At 35.5% G+C, this 20,913-nt stretch overlaps 1 protein-coding gene across 12 annotated transcripts in view; it reads left to right on the forward strand.

Annotated features, from left to right (window-relative positions):
• The window catches only part of MGAT4C (MGAT4 family member C), a 337,651-nt gene that overhangs the window by 192,952 nt on the left and 123,786 nt on the right, over positions 1–20,913 (forward strand). For 3 of the 12 annotated variants that reach the window (XM_048301687.1, XM_048301690.1, XM_048301698.1), the window contains exon 1: positions 16,132–16,347. The exons of the other annotated variants lie outside the window; for them this stretch is intronic. The gene's annotated coding sequence lies outside the window, so the exon portion shown is untranslated. Of the gene's footprint in view, positions 1–16,131; positions 16,348–20,913 lie in introns of those variants that run through there. 12 annotated transcript variants of the gene reach the window in all.

Consider the following 20,913-nt stretch of genomic DNA (forward strand, 5'->3'; position numbering starts at 1 on the left):
AGAGTTGCGAACTGGTTTCAAATATCTCCTCTGGGTTCTGCTGTACATTGCCCTCTTATTGAAAGATTTAACTTTCTGAAGTTCATGGCTACATCTAAAGGAATCTTGAGTTAAGCCAGTGGAGAAGAAGATATAGAAAGCAAATAATGTTTGTATGTTTAGTAATTAAGTAAGTAGTGAAAGACTAAATATGTGAACTTAAAATTTTTGGAAAATTTAATATTGCACCAATTTTATATAGCTATATAAAAAAAGCAATTCTTGAACATATTTTTTCATATCAGAGGTAGAATCCTGTGTCTAACCTTGGCTTCATTGTTTTCCTGGATTTTACTGACCCTTATGTATTGACTCCAATATTAAAATATGTCATAACAAAATACACGGAAAAAGAAAGTGTGTCCTTTTTTGCATTGATTGACCTAAAAATAGAACAGTGTCCATCATGTAGTCACAATATACTCTTAATTGGAACAGCAACAGATTTGACAACTATTACAGCGTGGAGGTTTTTCCCTTTTCCTAGGTAGTGAAAATTTTAATATCCCTATTATCAAAGTTCATTTTGTTGTGTAAGAATGCAGGAGAGCAGAAACACAAGGAAAAAAGAAAATTAGACTGACAATCATTCTTCAAGACTAGAAAAAAACTGGATGAGAATTTGTTTTAAAAATCTTTAGAAATACTTTTCTTTCTTATCATCTGACTGCTCACATCTGTAAGACAGTTACATACTCTTGAGTGTGTTTGAATGTAAATGCCATGTAGACTGAAACTTCAAAAATATTTTATGAATAACGTAGTCAGTACCTCACTTCAGAGGTTTTTGCATGATCTTTGAAATAGGTATGATTCTGCTGAAGTTATAAGAACTATGTTATGTTATTATTTTAATGACCAAGCTGGTCTTCCTTAAGTCGACTAAGTTCTTTGCTACTTACATGTACAGTTAAAAACTAATATATGTCCCCAGATTCTTTCACTTTCCATTCAGCCATCCTTTGCCATATTTTTTTATTAAACTCTGTGTTCATGCTCCCCTTTTCATTTTAAAGAAATTAAAGATATTCTTAGATACAAAGTAGAGTAAGTATCTGTAAATGAATTCATCATATACTGTAACTTTTACAAAAGTACGGTGCTAAACTGTAGTGCCAGAGAGGAGCTTAGTGGAATATAGATTTCAATATAATTGGCAGTTAGCTTGACAAGCTTGTTTCTCCCAGTATAGTAGGCCCTAAGTACCACTGGTAGAGGGTTATTTTGTTGTACGCTTTTTTTAACCATATCTGTGAGAAAGAGACAGTAGAAAAAGTTTTCTTTCCTTGTAAAGCCTTCCAGCTTCAGAAACTGAGTGTCGTTAACAGAAATAGGAGAAGCCTTCAAGAAAAAAATTGCCACTTGAAGCTAATGAATGCATCTACTCATTTAGGATGTTTTGCTCATGACTTAGAAACTATCACTTATTGCCTTTTTTTTCATTATACCCTGGTCTTGATTCAAATCCATTCCAAATAATCACATTCCAAAGAAATTTCTGATTTTCCTGTCATTCTCACTCTAACCTTGTGACCTGCTGTAGCACTGCATGCTTTCCTAGGAAACTTTAAAGCACTCTCTCTGTCACAGTCTGAGCCCATAGTACACAGGCCCAGGTAATCCCATTCATACATGCATGCAGACACATGGTGTGTATTCTCAAGCTTTGACATTTTTACTGGTCTATCTGTATGCCCTTGTAGCCATGTGAATTCCTAATGATATAAAATTTCTAACTCATATTGATCCTACCTCCTACTGCCCTTCATTACATCCTTGGAGATCAGTGTGCTCCTCTTAGAATACATTAGTCATTCATTACTAACGCCATAAAAGCCCCGGAGTCCTAGAAAAGAAGAGCCTTTCCTTTTACCTTTCTATTCTCTCGCTATTAATAGATAACTCCCAACTGCTATTTCATTTTTCTTCTGTCATGAAAGCTGTAACTACATGATTAAAATGGCATGCAGCTCTAAAACTACTATCAATTACACTAATTAAGGTCAAATAGAATGGAACAGCACTCTTTGTGGAAAACAATGAAAGCAATGTAAACCTCTATTAATTTAAGGACATATGTACATATGACAGTTTCTACACATCTTATTACTCATTCTTAGGTAGTCTCTTATAGTGACTTCTCTAGGATGTATTTTGTTCTTTTCCTTCTGAGAACAAGAAACCCAGATGGGGAATTTTTTTTTAACCATGTAGGTAGAAATGACCTTTTTTTATTAGAAAAATTATTTTCTTGGGTTTTGTTTGTGCCTAAAGAAAGCTCATTATGAATTTTCAACATTTGCCTTCCCTGCAGCTACAAGGAGGATAACAAGTCAAGGAGGACTTGACATAACTGTAAGAAATATGTTCTAACTAGGTCTAAAATCTAGTTTTACAATGGAAAATGAATGTTTCCTCTCAGTGTCTGTCCCTCAGTACTGTCTATCTGAAAGACACACTGTAGGAAATTACATTTAGTGGAAAATACTATATATATCCTAAGAGAATTTTTGAATAAAATGGATGTTTTGATTTCTATTTTCAATCATGTAAATTCTTTTCATTCTGAATGAGAAAGAAGAGGCTGAAATTTGGCTAAAGGAATTAAAAAAATAAAACAAACCACCAAACCATCTGACCTTAAATATTTCAAATTATTTACTAAAAAAATGATGGCATTTTCATCTCTTTAGTGAGAGATCCTATCTAAACAATAACATCTCTCCTCATGTGCAGTCGTCTTTGAATAAACAGTCATTCTACTTAACCAGTAGGCAACTTCAAGGAAGATATTTTTCATTTTAAAGGATACTCAGAACTGGAACATGTTTCCTCTTTTGGTATCAGCAGTGTCCAGTCCTGACCATCACAGTGAAGAGCTGTTTTCCTACATGTATGGGAGTAGGGTTCTTGAAGGCAGCTGAAAGAAATTATTCATCATGGAAAGTTACTATTCACAAAGTATATCATCCTTGAACATAATAATCTTGATGAACAGTTATTTAAATACAAACCATGGCTAGTTCCAAGTACAAAACAGTGTTTCACAATGGAATATAAGAAATACCAAGTAGGAATCCCTTCTTGTTAAGCTTTTGAAGCACAATCATTGCCTCTTTATGAGTGTTTCTAGCTAGTGCTTCAAGGTGTTGAATAATGCATACAGAAATAGAAGGTGGGTGAGGGATTTAAAAGAGCTGCTTGAGAGAATAAAGGATCATAGGCAGCAGCAATGACTCATTGTAACACAAAATGCTCTGTAGTTAAATTATTTAGACTAGATGGGTGTTGTAATTAAAAGTAGTTACCATTCCTCCCTGATTACATCCCAAAGAATGTTTTTTAATGAACAGGATCATTTCATTAAAATATTTTTAGTGATCAAAAATTTAGAAATATCTTCTTTTAAATTTCTTCTAAGTGACCTCAAATTAACCTACAGAGACATTTCACTCATAAGAGATGTTTTGATACATAGTGAAGGCTTCAAATGAAATTTTGACACAGTCTTCTTTAATTTACAAAGACACAACTGAATTTAAACAAATAAAAGCTGCACAAGTTTAAATCTGCTGGGGATTCAGCCTCGCCTAACTTGAAGGCAATAACTAACAATTTGTTATTGATTACATGTTCCCTATCAGCTTGAGGCAAAGCTAAATAAAAAGGTTGCGAATTTTTACACTAGTTCTATAGATGTAGGAGCAGGCCTTCATTCGGTAGACCTTCTTTCTAACTTCTTTTTCACCAACATCCCATTCTGCTTCACACTGGCTTCACCTGGAGTCCTGTGTGTAGTTTTGGGTAACACAGTGAGTAAAAGATATAAAGGTATTAGACAGCATCTAAAGGAGAGCTATGAAGATGATGAAGGGTCTGGAAGGAAAGCCACGTGAGGAGTGTCTGAGGTCACTTGGGCTGTTCAGCCTGGAGAAGTCTGAGGGGAGACTTCATCACAGTCTAAACTTCATTGTGAGGGGTAGAGGAAGTCCAGACACTGATCTCTTCTCTGTGGTGACAGTGACAGGACCCGAGGGAATGGCATGAAGCTGAGTCAAGGGAGGTTTAGGTTGGATATTAGAAAAAGGTTCTTTACCCAGAGGGTGGTTGGGCACTGGAACAGGCTCCCCAGGGAAATGGTCACAGCACCAGCCTGACAGAGTTCAAGCATTTGGACAATGCTCTCGGGGGCACGGTGTGATTCTTGTGGCTATTCTGTACAGGGACAGGAATTGGACTTTGATGATCCTTGTGGGTCCCTTCAAGCTCAGGATATTATATGATTCTATGATGCTCACGTAGTATTTTCTATTTCTGAGGCTGGACTAGATGACCCACTGTGGTCCCTACCAACCTTAGCCATTTGTGATCCTTTTAGTCTGTGATTTCTGATTCTTGTCTAGTCAGGAGCCATCTAGGTAATGTAGTCATAGTGTGATTTCTATGAAAAAATGTGATTCTTAAATGCAAATTTCAATCGCAGCTTAGGGATCACATGGAAACAAAAATAATGACTGACAAAGAGATCTTAAGCATAGAGGTTGACCAAAGGTCTGAAATGGCATCTTGGAGTTCTGAAATATGAAGTAAACAAACATTTCAACCAGCTCACAAAACAGATTTAGAACTTACCTTCAGTTTTTGGTGAATCCACAAAGGCCATTTTATTTCAAGAGTCAAGTTCAGTTCATGTTAATAATTTCAAGCCAATTGAACACATAAAGGGAAAAAACCCTCAAACATCCTTCTTGTCAATAAGAATACTGACAAGTAATGTGAAGAGTAATTTTTGATTTTTGTTTTATAAGAGACACAATTTATACCAACTTTGAAAGTTCATAAAAGTCAGGTGGTTTTGATTGGTTTATGTCAGGGTTGGTTTTCTGGTTTATTTTTCCCCAGGGGGCTTTTTTTGGGTTGTACATATCTAACAGTTGCAAACAAATAGACAGGGGAAACTCTATTGACAACTCTCATTTGTATGCAGAGTGATAATATACAGTCTATTTAAAGGCTCCTGTTGGACTTAGACGATTCACAGACTTTCTTCTTACCTTTTGCCACAGGGATGAATTACAGCCACACTGCAAATTTGATTGTGCACAGAGAGCATGTGGGAGGAAAGCTGTGTAGCTAGAGGCTCAGTGTGCACTTTACTGAGACAAAAGAGAAACAAAATGACAAAAATACAAATAAAACATAAAATTGTTAAAAACTGAAAACATGTCTGGGATGGGAAGGGAACACAGAGGTGAAAGAAACTCTGTACTAAAGCAATAGATTAATTGTTTAAAATAGTGTTTCTTAATGTGTTATTGTTTCAGACCTTTCATGGAAATGAAGAAATGACGGCAAGAAATTTGTTATAAGGAATTCTCTCATCTAAATAAAAATTAAGATAAACTGATTGAAGAAAACTGTTAATTTTATTTAATGAGACAAAGCTGGGTTCATCAATTCAAGACACAGAAAGCAAAAATAGGTACGAAGATTAATTTTAAGTCAAAGAAAGGTAGCAAAGGTCATACAGATAATTAATTTCAGAAAAGAAAAGATAAAATAGTATTTGAACTTTATTAATTTCATCCAAAGCAGATGAATTGGAATATATGAGTCATTAACTTCAATAAGGAAACTCAGAATAGATAATATTTATATAATTTTTTAACTTAAAGTAAGGCAGAAAACAATCAAAAAAGGGACTAATTATTAACTGAATCCAAAGCAGGGTTATATCATAAGGTATACTTTAGAATCCATTTTAGGACTTTATTTAGATTAAAACAAGGTTAATTTGGAAAACATGAGTCTATGTTTTGGTTTAGCAGTGGTGGAGGGGGAAGGCCTCTACAAATGAAGTCAGCAGAGTCAAACAGTGGTCTGTTTTGACATCATTTCAAGCAGCTCCTCAGTTGTGTAGTTTAAATAGGAAGAAAACACGTCACTGTAGCATAGTTATTATCTCCTCAAAAAACAGAACATTCACTGACCCAGCAATATATTCAGAGGACTGTAGAAAATTTTTATGTGTAGGAAAGATATGTTTTACAGAGTGTATTGGGTTTACACGGCCAAGTTTGGGTAGCGGTGGAGGGGAGCTACAGAGGATGGCTTTCTGTAAGAAGCTGCCAGAAGCTTCCTCCATGTCCCACAGAGCCAATCCCAGCTGGCTCCAAGATGGACCTGCTGCTGGCCAAGGCTGAGCCAATCAGCAATGATGGTAATGACTCTGTGATGACATTTTTAAGTTATTGTTCAGACATAATGGTGGCCAGAGGGAAGCAGGGTGCGAACATGTGAGAGGAGCAGCTGCAGACACCAATGTCGGCGGAGAAGGAGGGGCAGGAGGTGCTCCAGGCACCAGACCCATGGTGCAGACCATGGTGAAACAGCTGTGCCCCTGCAGCCTGCAGAGGTCAATGGAGGGCAGAGATCCCCCTGTAGCACACGGAGGAGACCCATGCTGGAGGAGGTGGATGCATAAATGGAGGTTCTGAAAGCCATGCTGGAACAGGCTCCTGTAAGGAACCTGCAGACCCAGGGAGAGAGGAGCCCACACTGGAGAAGTTTTCCTGGTAGGACTTGTGACCCCATGGGGGACACACATTGCAGTGCCTGAAGAGCTGCACCCTGTACCCAGATTGCAACAGTTTGTGAAGAATTGTTGCCCATGGGATGAATTTACGCTGGGGAAGTTAATGAGGAACTGTCTCCCATGGAAGGGATCTCACACTGGAGCAGGAGAAGGTCTCCTCTGCCTCAGCAGTGGCAGAAACAACTTGTGATGAGCTGACCATAACCTCCATTCCCTATGTTCCCATGCCACTGGGGGAGGAAGGCAGAGCCCAAGAAGGAAGAACGGGTGGGGGGAAGGTGTTTTTAAGATTTATTTTACTTCTCATTATTCTGCTCTGATTTTTTTAGTGATGAATTAATTTAATATCCTCAAGTTGAGTCTGTTTTGCCCATGACAGCAACTGGTGAGTGATCTCTCCCTGTCCTTACGTTGACTCATGAACCATTTGTTACATTTTTTCTCCCCTGTCTAGTTGTGGAGGGGAGTGATAGAATGGCTTTGTTGGGTACCGGCATCCAGACAGGGTCAACCCACTACACCCAAGCAAACAAAAAATCTACTTCCTGAAATTAATTACAAGCAAGAGAAACACAATAGAATTAATATAGAAATAGTGGATTACATAATTTCATGTAACCAAAGTGTTACAAATATGCAAATGCAGTGAGGTATTGTGCTAACAGGTGTTAGTGCACACAAATAATTCCTCAATGTGGCTTTCAGAAGCAAGCAACAAGAGAGAAAATCTTGCAGCAAAGGTCTAACATAGGATGCAAGTCCCACATTTTCATGTTCGTATTTCTCACAGATTTCTCTTCTGAGAACATTGAATTTCAGTTTTATGCAAAATGAATCAACAAACACTCTGCTCTAGATATCCTAATGTCTACTTCAGCAAATAAAAATATATAATAATATTTGTTTCACAAAATTAAATCTATTAAAATCTCAGCCTCACAATTGAAAAACAAACATCTTATGGAGAAGTCCCACCTCAGAGATCACATGTACTCTCAAAATCCTGCTGATGGAAATAGATATATACTTTTGGTTTTCCTTCCTTGGTGTACTTTAGGTAATACTGAGATAATAAAACATTATATTGATTATCATTCTTCCTATGCTTCACCTTCAAGTGCAAGATCTATATGCAATTTATGCTCACACTCTGTAGAATTACAATAACTGGGTTTACTTTACCTCACAGTTTAGTTTTTAAGTACACATCAAAAGGGAAAAGAGGTACAACATAAATTCTTTGCAAAGTTGGTTTCTGGGTTTTTGTAAATTGCTGTTTGGTTGCCTGGCCTGAAGACCTTAGATGAGGAGGGTGCAGGTCTCCTCTAACTCCAGTGTTCACCTGTCACTTCTCAGAAAGGAGAGTTCAGCTACACTGACAGGTTGATGCTTCAGATACCCTTGGCCATCTCAAATAATATTAAAGATATTATTTAGAACAACTCTTGTATTTAGGTGACTATATCTGTCCAAAGATACCTAGTTTAAAGCAAACTGAACTTATTTCTAGGCTCCAATGATTGCACTGATTAGCTCTGCCTTGATTATAAAGTGAGTTAAGATACCTAACCCACATGCAGATACCTGGACTTGTTGAGTGTTAATTTAAAACTGAACCCCATATATGGCAGAGATTTACCATTTTAAATCATACAGACATATTTAAATCAAGACAGATTTAATCTAGCAGGCTAATAGAAAATTCCCCCCAAAATTCAACTGACTATCTTGTACAGAAAGGTTTGACCAGCTTTAATTACTAAAACTGTTTTAAAACCTAAGATGTTATCATTTTAATAGATTGTGCTTAATAAAGTAGTGGTTAGTATTGTATCTTGTATATGTGTGCTTTACTGAATAATAATTCCAATTGCATCTCAATGTTGAAACATTCAAAACATTGTCTGTAATGGCAGATGACCCATGCTAATCCATGACACAGATAATTATGATTTTGTCATAAAGTCATAGAATCATAGAATATTTGGGATTGGAAGGGACTTCAAAGATCACCTAGCCATGGGCAGGGACAACTTTCAACAGATCACATTGATCCAACTATCCAAGCCGACTTTGAATACTTCCAATGATTGGGCATCCACAGCATCTCAGTGTGTGTTGCAGTGTCTCACCACACTCATAGTAAAGAATTTCTTTCTTATACACAATCTAAATCCACCATTTTTTAGTTTAAAATTATTTTTCCTCTCCTGTCACTACTACCATTCCCTGGAGTTTTTACTGAGCCATATTGAATACTTGCATTAATAATATTTTTTGTTATTTTCTTTTACTACCTTCAGAAACTCTACTTTAAAATATGCTTAAATGCACTTTATGACATGCCTCATACACCATATTAAACTTCATATATTAATATGAATATAACAGCAATTCACTATCATTTTTGAATCCATCTCTCCAGTCACTAGCAGAGACCTCTGACAGCAAGCTTTTTCCACTTCTCTTTCTCAAAACAATGTCGGGATGAAGATAATGTCTTCAAGACTAAATCACTTCATATGTTATCATCCTCAAGGTCTTCATCTTGTATTTATTATTCCCTTAACAATCAACACAGAAGATGAGTATCTTGCTTAGTATCTTCCTAAAAAGTATTTTCTTCCCTGTATTTTCAGTATGCTTTTTTTAATAATGCAATAACTGTATTAGGTATTGCTATAGATGCTTTTGGAAGTAACCTTTTTTGTGTACAGACAACAAAAATGTAGTTATTTGTCAGTTCAAATTTAGCTTAACATTTAACACATCAGAAAGGTTGTTTGGTCAGTCAGCACAGAACTGTACCTCAATCAGCCACCTCTGCCTTTTTAGTGTGACATGGTTTTGTACACTGTCATGCTAGCTGCAGAAACAAGCTCTTCATTTCATACTGGCTCAAAACTTCCTAGTAAAACACCAAACACTAACATATTTATTCTGAATAATTTCCTCTTTGATAAAATTTCAACAAAACAGCTGAAAAAGTTGTCATGTAAGGATGACATTCAGGAATAAGTTTAATCCCTGTGTGAATGAGGAAAGGTTGTACACCTTCTACATTATCATATCATATGATGCATTAATGACATAATGTATGTCTTTTGTAGATGGTCATTAATATCCAGTACTTTTACTTTCCCTTGCAAATTGGCATTTGGTATGCCCAACACTGGAAAACTTCAAGAGATGAATGCCTGTATCATATTTTGCAGTGATCATGAGAAGTGTTCTCAAAGACCAGTATTTCAGACTTGGACCTACAAAAATTGCCTTTGTCTGCTGATTTAAATGTTAACAGAGTTCCCCTCACTACAGTAGTGTCTGTAAATTCTGCTCCAAAATGGTCAACTATCTTACAGGTCAAGATGATGAAATGAACATTAGTATTCAAAACACTGTTTTCAGGAAGTTCTACTCATTCTTTTACCCCTGTGATACTTACTTTGGGTAAACTATGTAACACAGCAATCACAGCTTCCAGCAGTGCCTTTGATCTTTCTGTTTGGGGTTACACTCACAGATAGTGTTATCAAAACAGAAATTTAAATTAAAAAAAAAAAAAATCTGTGAAGTTTATATAATTCAGGTTATGTTCTGATTCCCATGTATGAAGTAATTAAGAGTTTTTTCTTATATTTGTCCTTACCAACTATTATCTCAACTTTGAAATTTTTAATGCCTTATCTAGGCATCAATAATGAAATAATTTAGTATAAAAGTATAATTGATTAATAAAAGCAAGATTTACAAAGCAATTATGGAAAATAGGTGTTAAAGGGATGGTTTGCAAAATTATCCTATTTTATGTAGACCATTTGTGCAACTATGTTCTTATCAGTTTTGTCTCAGAATTTCTTACCCTGAGATCCAATAACTCTGAGATCTAAAAATTCTTCAGAGTTTTTGTATGAATATCATCCAGCTCTGGAATCAGATTGGTAAAATATTTTTCTGAAAGTTCTAGTTTTGGAAAAATTACAGCCATTTAACAAGCTTGTGACCACCTTGTGACCAGTATTGTGCTGACATGATCATGATCATCAAGGCAGTAGAAAATATTTCCACATTTCAGTAGCTTTCATCCTCTCTTTCACTCTATCCAGATGATGTCTGCGTCATGCTCTAATGAAGGCCAGTCAGCTGACTGGCCTGATTTGCAACAGCAGTTCAAACAGGCTCTGTTTTGAACAAACATGGTATTGCTCTTAACTGAGCCTACATGACAGGCACTTGCTCTCTGTAGCACGTCTGAGGCCCAGTGAGTACATCTTCATGGTTGTGCCCTTTCCTGTGAGAAGATTCTGGTGCATTCACAGCCACCTCAGCAATCTCTCAACTTATGCAGTAAGAAAGCTGAGTCTCAGATATGTGCAACTTAGAGCTTAAGTCACTTTTTCAAAAGTGATTTAGCCTCCTATGTAGACACTTTTATCTTAAACTTTTTTTCTGAAAAGTTTTGTATTCAGTGTAAAATTCAATCTTCTCATTCATACTTTCTTATTAAGAATGTTGCAAATTCTTGGCCCAGGTAGCTTTAGTCTATCATTCTAATCCATATAAAATGGCCTGTTTTTTTCTTTAAAAAATGTATTAAAATAGACCCTCACACAGTAGACCCAAAATAACAGCCAACTTATGCTGACACAGAACATCTCCCCCACATATACATGCACAGAAAAGTTGAAAGTCTTTTCTCCTGACACTTTTCACAGTTAGTTTATGGAATGAACATGTAACTTGGTGACATAAATGTATTTTGACACACTCTGATGAAAGACCAGCACTTCTGTTATGACAATACTCTGACGAGTAGTGTGCTGGTGCAGTTGGCTATATGAACTACTCACTCTGGGATTATAATTTGCAACGAATCATCTGCTCTGAGATAACTGAGTTCAGGCTCATGTCATGCATTGGGCAGCTTGCCCAATCTTCATACAAGCCTAAACCATCTTAGACTGCCTTTACCCTTCTATCATATCACCTTTTCTCTTTAGACCCTTTTAATCTACTTTTCTTCTGCTGCACACCTCAACCTAGGCAATGCTGATGTGACCTAGGTTGCCAAACATGATCTTGTCCTCTGGAATTTCACGTCTCAGAGTAGTGCTTTTTCCATTGTGTAAGATGCTGAGAGAGCAGGTATGTGCCTCTAAGCCATGAATCATGGCCTTGCTGTTAACTTGTTAACAAGTTACTGCCCATTAGCTGATCCATGATAACCATTCATACAGGTACTGCTGCCCCACATTACTTAAAAACAGTTTATCTTTTTCATTAAGATGCAAATCACATTAATCAGTTCTGCATTTGCTACAGTCTATAAGCTCCTGTCCACTGATTTATAATGATATGTGCAAAGGGTGTTGATAAAGGGTGTCAATGATAAATTTTAGGTAACTCAGAATTCCCTTCTCCTCTTTAAGGGATCAGCGATTCCACTCCATAAGTGCACGCAGACAGGTAGCTAGGCCAGATAATTTCCTTTGAAATGGCTGTCCCATGGGCAAACTTTTTCCATGTTGAATTATGCATTGTTTTAGTAAAGCTTCATTTTAATTTACTGGGTTTCATTGACAAGGAAAATGCTTTCACATCTATTTTTGCTAATCATTTCAGCTGTGAGTGAACCCCTTGAAAAGAGATAGAACCTGCTGTTTATATTTTTCTGAATTTTATTAATTTCACAAGGCACAAATGGTTATTAATTGCCTGTGGTTGATCCATACATATAAACATCTCAGCATTTTTTAACTTAGAAATAAAGATATCTATTATATTTTAGTAATATAAATGAGCATTCTTGATGAGTTTAGGTATAAAGTAAAATAAAATCAATCATTACCTAGAGAGGTAACCTATTAACCTAAGTTTCCTTTAGGCAAATAAGCATTTCCTTTTCTATCAGTAAAACCTTTTGTACTCTTTAAATTGAATCTGTTAAAGGTTATGCTGTGTTTGATGTCTAGAAATTGAAGCATGAAAAACATGGATCTTGATGGAGATTCTTTCAAAACTCAAACCAAAGATTTTGCTGTTAAATATTCTTCCTATAGTTTACTCAACACTTGGCAAATTTTACTTCAATATTGGGGTTAATTAATGGTTATCTCTTGGGATTGTCTGGGGATTTTTTTTTTAATTCCTCAGGAGATAGAAAAACATATCTGCTATAAAATGAAAAAAAAAAAAAAAATTACTCTGTTATGATTTTCAAGTTGAACATTACAAAAAGGAGTGACCATGCAAACAGAGCTGCCATCTTGTGGATAAAAATCTCCTAAGAGCAGGTAGCTCATATTGCCTGAATGAAGGAGGAAAAAATATTTATAATAGTCATCAGGTCTACCTGACTTGGCATTCATCTCATATACAGGATTATGAGAGCTGTAATTTTGAGTTTACACAATCAATCTCTAAAAACTCATCACCTGACTGAGTTCTAATTTCCCCAAAAATCTTTAAACCTAGCCCTTCCAATATTAATAATGTATAGGTTAAGCAACACTGAAGAACCGCTTGTGTTTTTCAATTAGTGTTTGGTGCAGAACTATGTTTGTAATATAAATAATTGGTTTAACCGTTAAACTGATGTGACAGAAATAATTGTCAAGCAATTAAATGCAATAATGATTTTGGCTCATGGGAAATATATACTAATAAACCTGAGTTTCACTTTGCTCGAGGACTAAAATATCTCCTCTAGTTAAATTCTTCAGCATTATTCATACATTGATTTCTATTAGGTTATAGAAAGAAAACCAGATAGTTATTAAAAATCATTAGTCACTTCTCTTTCATTTTCTTGTTCTTTCCTTCTTTCTTTTTCCGTGTGATTTGAACTTGAAACTAAAACATGCCAAAAAATATCACTGCCAACAGCGCCTTTATTTTCTGTGGTAGGCGTGAGAGTTGACAAGCCAATCTCTTCATATATGGAACCCATGGCACAACGATAGGAGCGTATGAATTCTGTGTCCCTGGATTTCACACACAGTCATGCTTTGAGCTCTTGTAACCTATTCAATATGTTTATTTCACTGAAGAGATTTTTCATTTAAAGAAATGGCCTTACAACTTTTTCTTTTTTCTGAAGTGACTTGCTGCTACTGCATATTTAAAAGCTATAATTTAAATATTATCATATATTTTCATTATTTATATTTCAAACTGGTTATAACACATGGGCGACATCATATAGAAGTGTGAAAAATGCTGTGTAACTTGATTACAATCATGGAGTTGTTCTGTTTTTTACAACAGTTACTTTGTTTAGCCTAGATCTCCAATTTCTTCCATGTTTTTAAAAGTACTAGTGATAGATAATTTTTGAAATGAGCATGGAAAACCTGATAGTTTATCAGTAAATTCATAGATAGCTCAATTTCAAAGCATTCATTAATCACATATTACTGCAGAAAAATGACTTTTTTTATAAAGAAAATGTCAAATTTTACAGGCCATTTACTAAGAAATATTCTGCACTAATATTCCAAATTAGCATTGGTACTACACTTTCTCAATAAATTTTCTAATTTACTGCTTGGTTCATAAAGCATAGGTTCTCTATTATCACTGGAGAATAACACTTTATGAACGCTGAGAACTTTTTAAGAATATGGCACTCTACCATTAAAGATGGTCGAGCAGATAATCTGTGAGTGATATGCTCTTTAAAGGTGTAAAGCATACTCTATATAAGAATAAAAAATGCATAGGACTTTACTTCATCATTGTAAGATTAACTGGATATGGGAAATCCAGGTATTTTTCATGCTGAATCAACCAACGTAATAAAATTTTAGCAGCATTGTGTCGGTTTGGTCCAGACTATATACAGCATTAAATATTCAGGAGAATATAACTTCTACATATGATATATCTAATCATACTTTACCTCATCAGTAGTTCTTTTCCTTATGACTCATGTTACGATGTCTTACCTTTATCATTTCGTAATCATACAAAAGCAAAAGTGACATTCCCATTGTCCAAATTAATCTTTTCTGACCTGAAATTCAGTTTTGTCACTTTGGATAGCAATGAATCTTTTTTTATATACATTTTCATCTGAACTACCATGTTTTCTGAGCAGAAATAAATGAACAATGGCGTTCATTTTGACCGAAAGTAGGTTTTGGCTAGTAGGTTAGCCTCCAGATCCCCACACAAAACTGGTGTTTATTAAGTCCCCAGAATTTTATCTTCTGAGTTTCTAAAACTTTGTGAAAGAACCACAAGAAAATGACAGAGCTCTTTATCAAGTTTATTCTAGAAATCTTGTCTTAAATGTCTTTTAGATTAAGTTAAACCGTGTTTGATTAGATTTCATTTTTCCTGGGTTTTTTCGGCTTGGTGTAGTTAGTTCTTTGGTCTTATTTTTTCCCCAGAGAACAAACTGAGCAACTTTTTTTTTTTTTTTTTGAGGGATAACAGACCATAAACAAACTCATGTGTTATATTATTTACTGTAAATACATTTTGGATCAGGTTCCTACCCATTTAAAGAAAGTATTAGTTTCCCAAGATTAAAAAAAAACATTGACACAGAACAAAAGATACAAATACAACATGTGCTAGATCAGATTTTTTGCTTTTTTCTGTCGAATAATAGGATTTTTTTGCCACTTAAAGATGAGAGATCAGACTATTCCTTTATAGAAAAAGCAATTATTTAAGCACTGATTTGGATTCATTTTAAAGTTATCATGATTTATGATGTTGCCTGTAACATAGCTAAATACTTAGTGCCACTATATTTAGGACATCATACATTTGGCAATGTGTTTCATGCCTCATTTACTACAGAATATCTGGGCTACTACTTAGTATTCAAAGAATAACTCTGCATGTACATTTGTGCATCCCTATACTTTTGCTGTTAATTTTAAATACTTAAAAAGACACAATAATCAACCTAACATTGCAATAGTGCAACTTTCTTGAATTTACATCCTTTTCCCAACGTGTGCCTTTATTAATCTCATGCCTTAAGAGGAGGCAATGCAAAATCATTAAAAATGTGAGTTCTCCAGGTGCTGCATGCATTAACCTTTCCTTTAATATCTCTTTTGTACAATATTTTGATCATTACTATCATTTAGTAAACAGATGATGAAAATGCAGTTACCTGAGGGTCTTGTTTAATAATTTAGGCAAATTAGTTTGTAGAATTTATTTAATTGCTACATTCAATAGCTAAGCCACAACAAGCACCTGGTCCCCCAAGCAGGAGCTTCTTGTACAATCTCATTTGCTACAAGGAAAAAAAAATAAAAACAGAAAAAAAGAAAAGGGAAAAAAAAGGTTAAAAAAAAAAAAAAAAGGAAATAAATGAAAGGTGAAAAAAAAATTGGGAGAAAAAAAAAGAAAGAGGAAAAAATAGAAAGCCCCCACCTGCGTGTATGTATGTAAGGATTAAAGAGGCACCTTTCAGTGGGCGGCCGGCAGTTTAGGGTTAAGGGCCGGTCCAGGTGAGGGAAGCCAATGAGCGCCCGCCCGAGGCCGTGCCTGACATCATCCCGCCGGGGAGCGCCCAGCCCGGCCGGGGCAGCGCCCGCCGCCGCCCAGCACCGCCGTGATGGATGTTTACAGCTCCTCCGTCAAAGCCAATTATCTCGCTTTTGTGTGAGGCCCAAGGATCGCTCAGGCTGCCTGCTCGAACACGACACTGCTGGATCCAGCTGAAGCAATTGTTTTCCCTGTGTCTGGTAAGAGTCTGGTCTGGTTTGCCTTCTCTTTCAGAATAAAGGTGATGCGCCTAACCTGGGAGGGGAATTGCTTTCGTAGTTCAGAGGCTTATATGCCTATAATATGTAAAAAGCAGATTTTTACTGGCAAAAAGGAGATCCTTTAGAAAGGGAATGGTTTTAAAGGAAAAATAAGTCTGTGTCTGGCAAACTCTACTTTGTAATACAGAAATAAATAGCCTGCATGTTTGAGCTGCTCTTCAGGTGCTCTAAAGAGTTATTAGGCTGACAAGACCATCACAGAGACCAGTCATTTAATAGCAGTATTTTTCCTTTCTTTTCCTTTAACACCTGTGTTTTTCCTTTGAAATCCAGCTTTTTTTTTTGATGAACAAAGAAATGGGAAGATTTAAGAAGAGGGAATTTAATGTTGAAACAACTTTAAAAATGTTCTGGAATACTTTTGCAGATATCAATCAAAAGAATAATACCATGATTTTAAAGTTTCCAGTTCTGGAATTAGTTATAGTTACTGTGTTCTGCTAATTTCTTTAATCTAAAGTGCTAAGAAACTGAGTCAAAGATAAAAGTGTTCAATATACAATATGCTGGTAGCAAAACACCCAACAGAGTTTTTTGTTTATATGTTTTTCCAATTTACATTCTGTAGCTCGTCTTAAAAAACATCTCATTCTGTAGCTCTAAAAGTGTACATATAGAGGATGAAGAACCAGTGCTTATATCTTTTGCATTGTTGGCAGCTTTGTAGCTTGCACAGAGAGAGGAGGGAGAGGGGAAGGATTCTGTCCATGTAACTTCTTAGTTTTGCAACAGATTTAGTACATTTTAAAGCTTCTGAACCTATGTGGATTTAAGAGATTAGAAGTGACAGTGACACTGACAAATCAGATTCAATAAAGAATTTAATTGACTGAAGGAGTTCAGGGGCTACTGTATGAAGAATCCAATAACCAGTTTAACTAGTCAAGTAGTGTACCTAATAGGAAATTAAATAGCAGGTTCCAGTTAATTTAAAAGCTTGATGACATTTACTTTATAGTGATTAGAATTCACTAGGTCACTTAAGAACTCTCTGTCTTTATTTCAGTAATCCATGATTCTACAATACAAAGTTTTAAATAATGACATATGTAGTGAGTATTACAAGTGCCTGCAAAATCGAGATATACATTCAATTTAGCTATGATCATCTCTGCTCCAGACACTGTCAGAAGAATAATAGTTATTTTCATCTCAAACACCACTTAAGACAGTAGGGCTTCTCAGCTGTGTTACACTTTTGTGCTCTTTACTAGTTCAGTCCTGTCTATGCTGTTCCTGGTACTTACCATTGTGAATTCAGCTCTGGATAATAATGTGCCAAACAATCCCAGACTTTTCTTAAATGACATATCTATAATATGGGTGGCGTTAGAAGAACATATTTGTTAAGGTGAAACCTTTATTACTCTTTCCTGTCTTTTTACTAGCAAATTTTGCTAGGTGAGATGACCATGGCCTATAAAGGAGAGTAGTATTTAACATTTTACTACGTTACCCTTCTTGCTTAGATCATTATTAAAGTTGAATTTATCATATGCTAGTGTTGCAACTATGCCTTTAATACTTATTAATTTAAAAAAGAAAGTGTTTTCACCTCTCCCTCAGGGTTACATACCTACACATTGCATAGGTCCATGTCATTTATCAATGCATCGTTATTAGGCTTCATGTTAGATCTCCGAATATTTCTGTTCCTACTCAGTTTAGCCAAAATTCAGATATAAACAAATTATCTGTTATTTCTGTTAAAATACAGGATGATGCATACGACATGGATGCAAGGCTGATTTGTTACATGCTCAGTGTTCTGATCCAAAGCATTCAAAGACTGTTTTTAATAAATGTGCCCTTTTATGTACCAATAAATGTTGCTTTATTAGATAGTAATCATGGACTTAAGAAAGCAAAGGAAACTTAATGATATGATAATCCAAACAGATAGCAATCAGCTTCTTGTAGGAAATGAGACTTTCTTCTTTAGTTTAACCTTTCAAAAGGAAGAGAAATAATTTCTAGTACACCATTTTATGGAAAAAAAAATATGGAGGTTTTTTTCTTATTTTCAATCAGAAACTAAGTTTAACAGAAAAAAAAAGCAAAAAGAAGAAAACCACATTTTTTGGATAAAAAGTGTTGTGTTGTTTTTTTTTTTTTCTTTGAAATAATAAAGGTAACTGTGGTAATGCTAGCCCAAGGACTGTCTAGCAGATTGACCATTGCTTTGGAAAGGAGTCCCTCTAGTCTTCTACTTTGTTATACTTGGTAAAGTCCATATTACATCAATGGCCTGCTGTATTAAAGGAAGAATTAGCATGAGGTTGCTTGATTGTATGCCTAGGTCATTTTGTTCTTCTGATTCTCTGTGAATGAGTCAATTTGAACATTTTGACAATGACATCAGGTAATAGCCCTTTCAGTGCAGATTTGAGTCATTCCTCCTACACAAGATACTCTCTTCTCTTGTCAGGTAATTTTGAGAAAAGTGACAAAAGGAGTTTTTATTTTTTATTTGCAAAAATTCAATGCATTTAGCATTTCTTAAAGAAAATAAAGGTGCCAGCTAAGCAGAAATATGATAATAACATCAATTTCTCAAAAAGTATCCATACCTCTAGTACTAAAAACACAAATTGAATAGAATCCTTCTTCCTCTATAACTGGCAAAGGAAAATTAGCCCTAGAAAAATACATATTAAAGTCGTTTTGCAATAGCACATTATTTTTGTATCTGATTTCAACAAGTACAGGAGACAGAGGAGTTTTTTCATACTCCAAGCTTTGGTCCATGATTCAGATTTTTGGTTTATCTAAAACAGATTAAAAGGACACTCTTCTAGGATTTTCCAAATTATAAAAACAGTCTTAAATCCCTGTGCTGCAACCATCCTCCTTGTTCATCAGTGAGGTCCTTTATGTATAAGGGTGCCAGATGAGACCTGAGAGTCTATTTTGTTCCCTCTGCTTTTTTATTCTTCTATTCTGTTACTAAAGTTTAAAAAAAAAAAAAAAAAAAAAGTCCTTTTCATCTATGTAGTGATGAGGAGATTTTTTTTCTTCTAAATTTTTCTCTTACTAAATTCAAAGGCAACAGAGATTACAGAGAGTATTTCTAAACCAGGAGAAGTGAGATGCAGATCTACATCTGTCCCTCCAAGTCATCATTTTCCTTTGGAAAGAGATCCAGATGTACAGACGTGGAGAACACATCTTGGATGTTCTCCAATAGGACACCTGTCTGGATGATGAAAGGAACAGTGATGTAGATCACAAGTTTGTCACACAATACAGACACAACCTTTTCTTCTTCTGTTTTGAATCTTCAATGAAGTCCAGTGGATGCCCTGATACCTAATAAATATTGTGCTAAAAGGTGATTATGGTCAAGGACTTACAACTCAGATTTTAAAGTGGTTTTGTAATTTTAGTCTAGACCTTTTGCCTATATACAGTATGGTGCTTTTTGTTTCCATAATTTGGGTATTACCACACAGAAGTGTGACATTGTGAATGCATTAAGTCAATCCTACATGGTTAATGGTGTCGGTTTTGGCTCATTTTAGCCAGGAAGTTTCCTCTTCTAATCTGTGGAGAGAAAGGCATCTCCAAAAAAGAATTCATCTCATCATTAAGATATTTATTTCAGATAGATGAGCTGAATCACTCTCTGGAGGGGAAAAGTCACCCCATACAGGCAATCTACTTAAATACTTTCAATTATGTGTCAAATTTCCTGACTTTTAAATATTGTCTAATTAAGATCTCTTAGATTTGAGTAGCATTGAATCCCACAAGTAACATAAATAATAAACAAACAAACAGATAATTATACTCGTTATTTGCTGCACATAGGAATCACAGTTACTGATTTCTGCAATAGATGGACTCTGGACTTCATGTCTGCAGTGGCAGGGGTGTTGAACAGAGCACTTGGTGCAAGACTTTGTGGTTCCACAGGTATTTGCTGGCAGTCTTGTCCACTGGTATTTGCAAGAAATGTAAAGGTTTGGGAAATGCAGATCTACAGCTGGCAGTAGGGGGAAGCATGCTCCATCTCTTACATTCGTTCAAGCATTGTCTCCCATGCTTAAAACTTATAATTCCTCTCCCTGATGATTTGTTAACCTGCTGTCAGAATCATTGGAGAATCTAGCTATTGCTCACATACACTGCATATTTTCAAAGTATTGCGATTTGGCTAATTTTTTTTCCCCTCTTTCTTCCTAAAAGACAGAACACAATTTTTTTTCTGCTGAAGGTCTTCAATTCCCTGCACTAACTCAGGGGACTCCCCAGACATTCACAGTATTGAGCATGGACAAAGAAATATCACTTGTCTAGCCTCATTCTTTGACAACAACATCAGGTGTCTAGAATCTATAATTTCAGGACAAATGGTCACGAGTTTATCCTTTCAGTTGTCAGTCCATCCCATTTGGTTCAGCCTCTATGCAGGGGTTCTTAAGAATCTTCTGAACAGTGTAACAGTTTACTCTGCCCTGATGCAAAAAAAAAAAAAAAAAAAAA

This window comes from Corvus hawaiiensis, chromosome 4 (assembly GCF_020740725.1).
Source record: "Corvus hawaiiensis isolate bCorHaw1 chromosome 4, bCorHaw1.pri.cur, whole genome shotgun sequence".
NCBI lineage: Eukaryota > Metazoa > Chordata > Aves > Passeriformes > Corvidae > Corvus > Corvus hawaiiensis.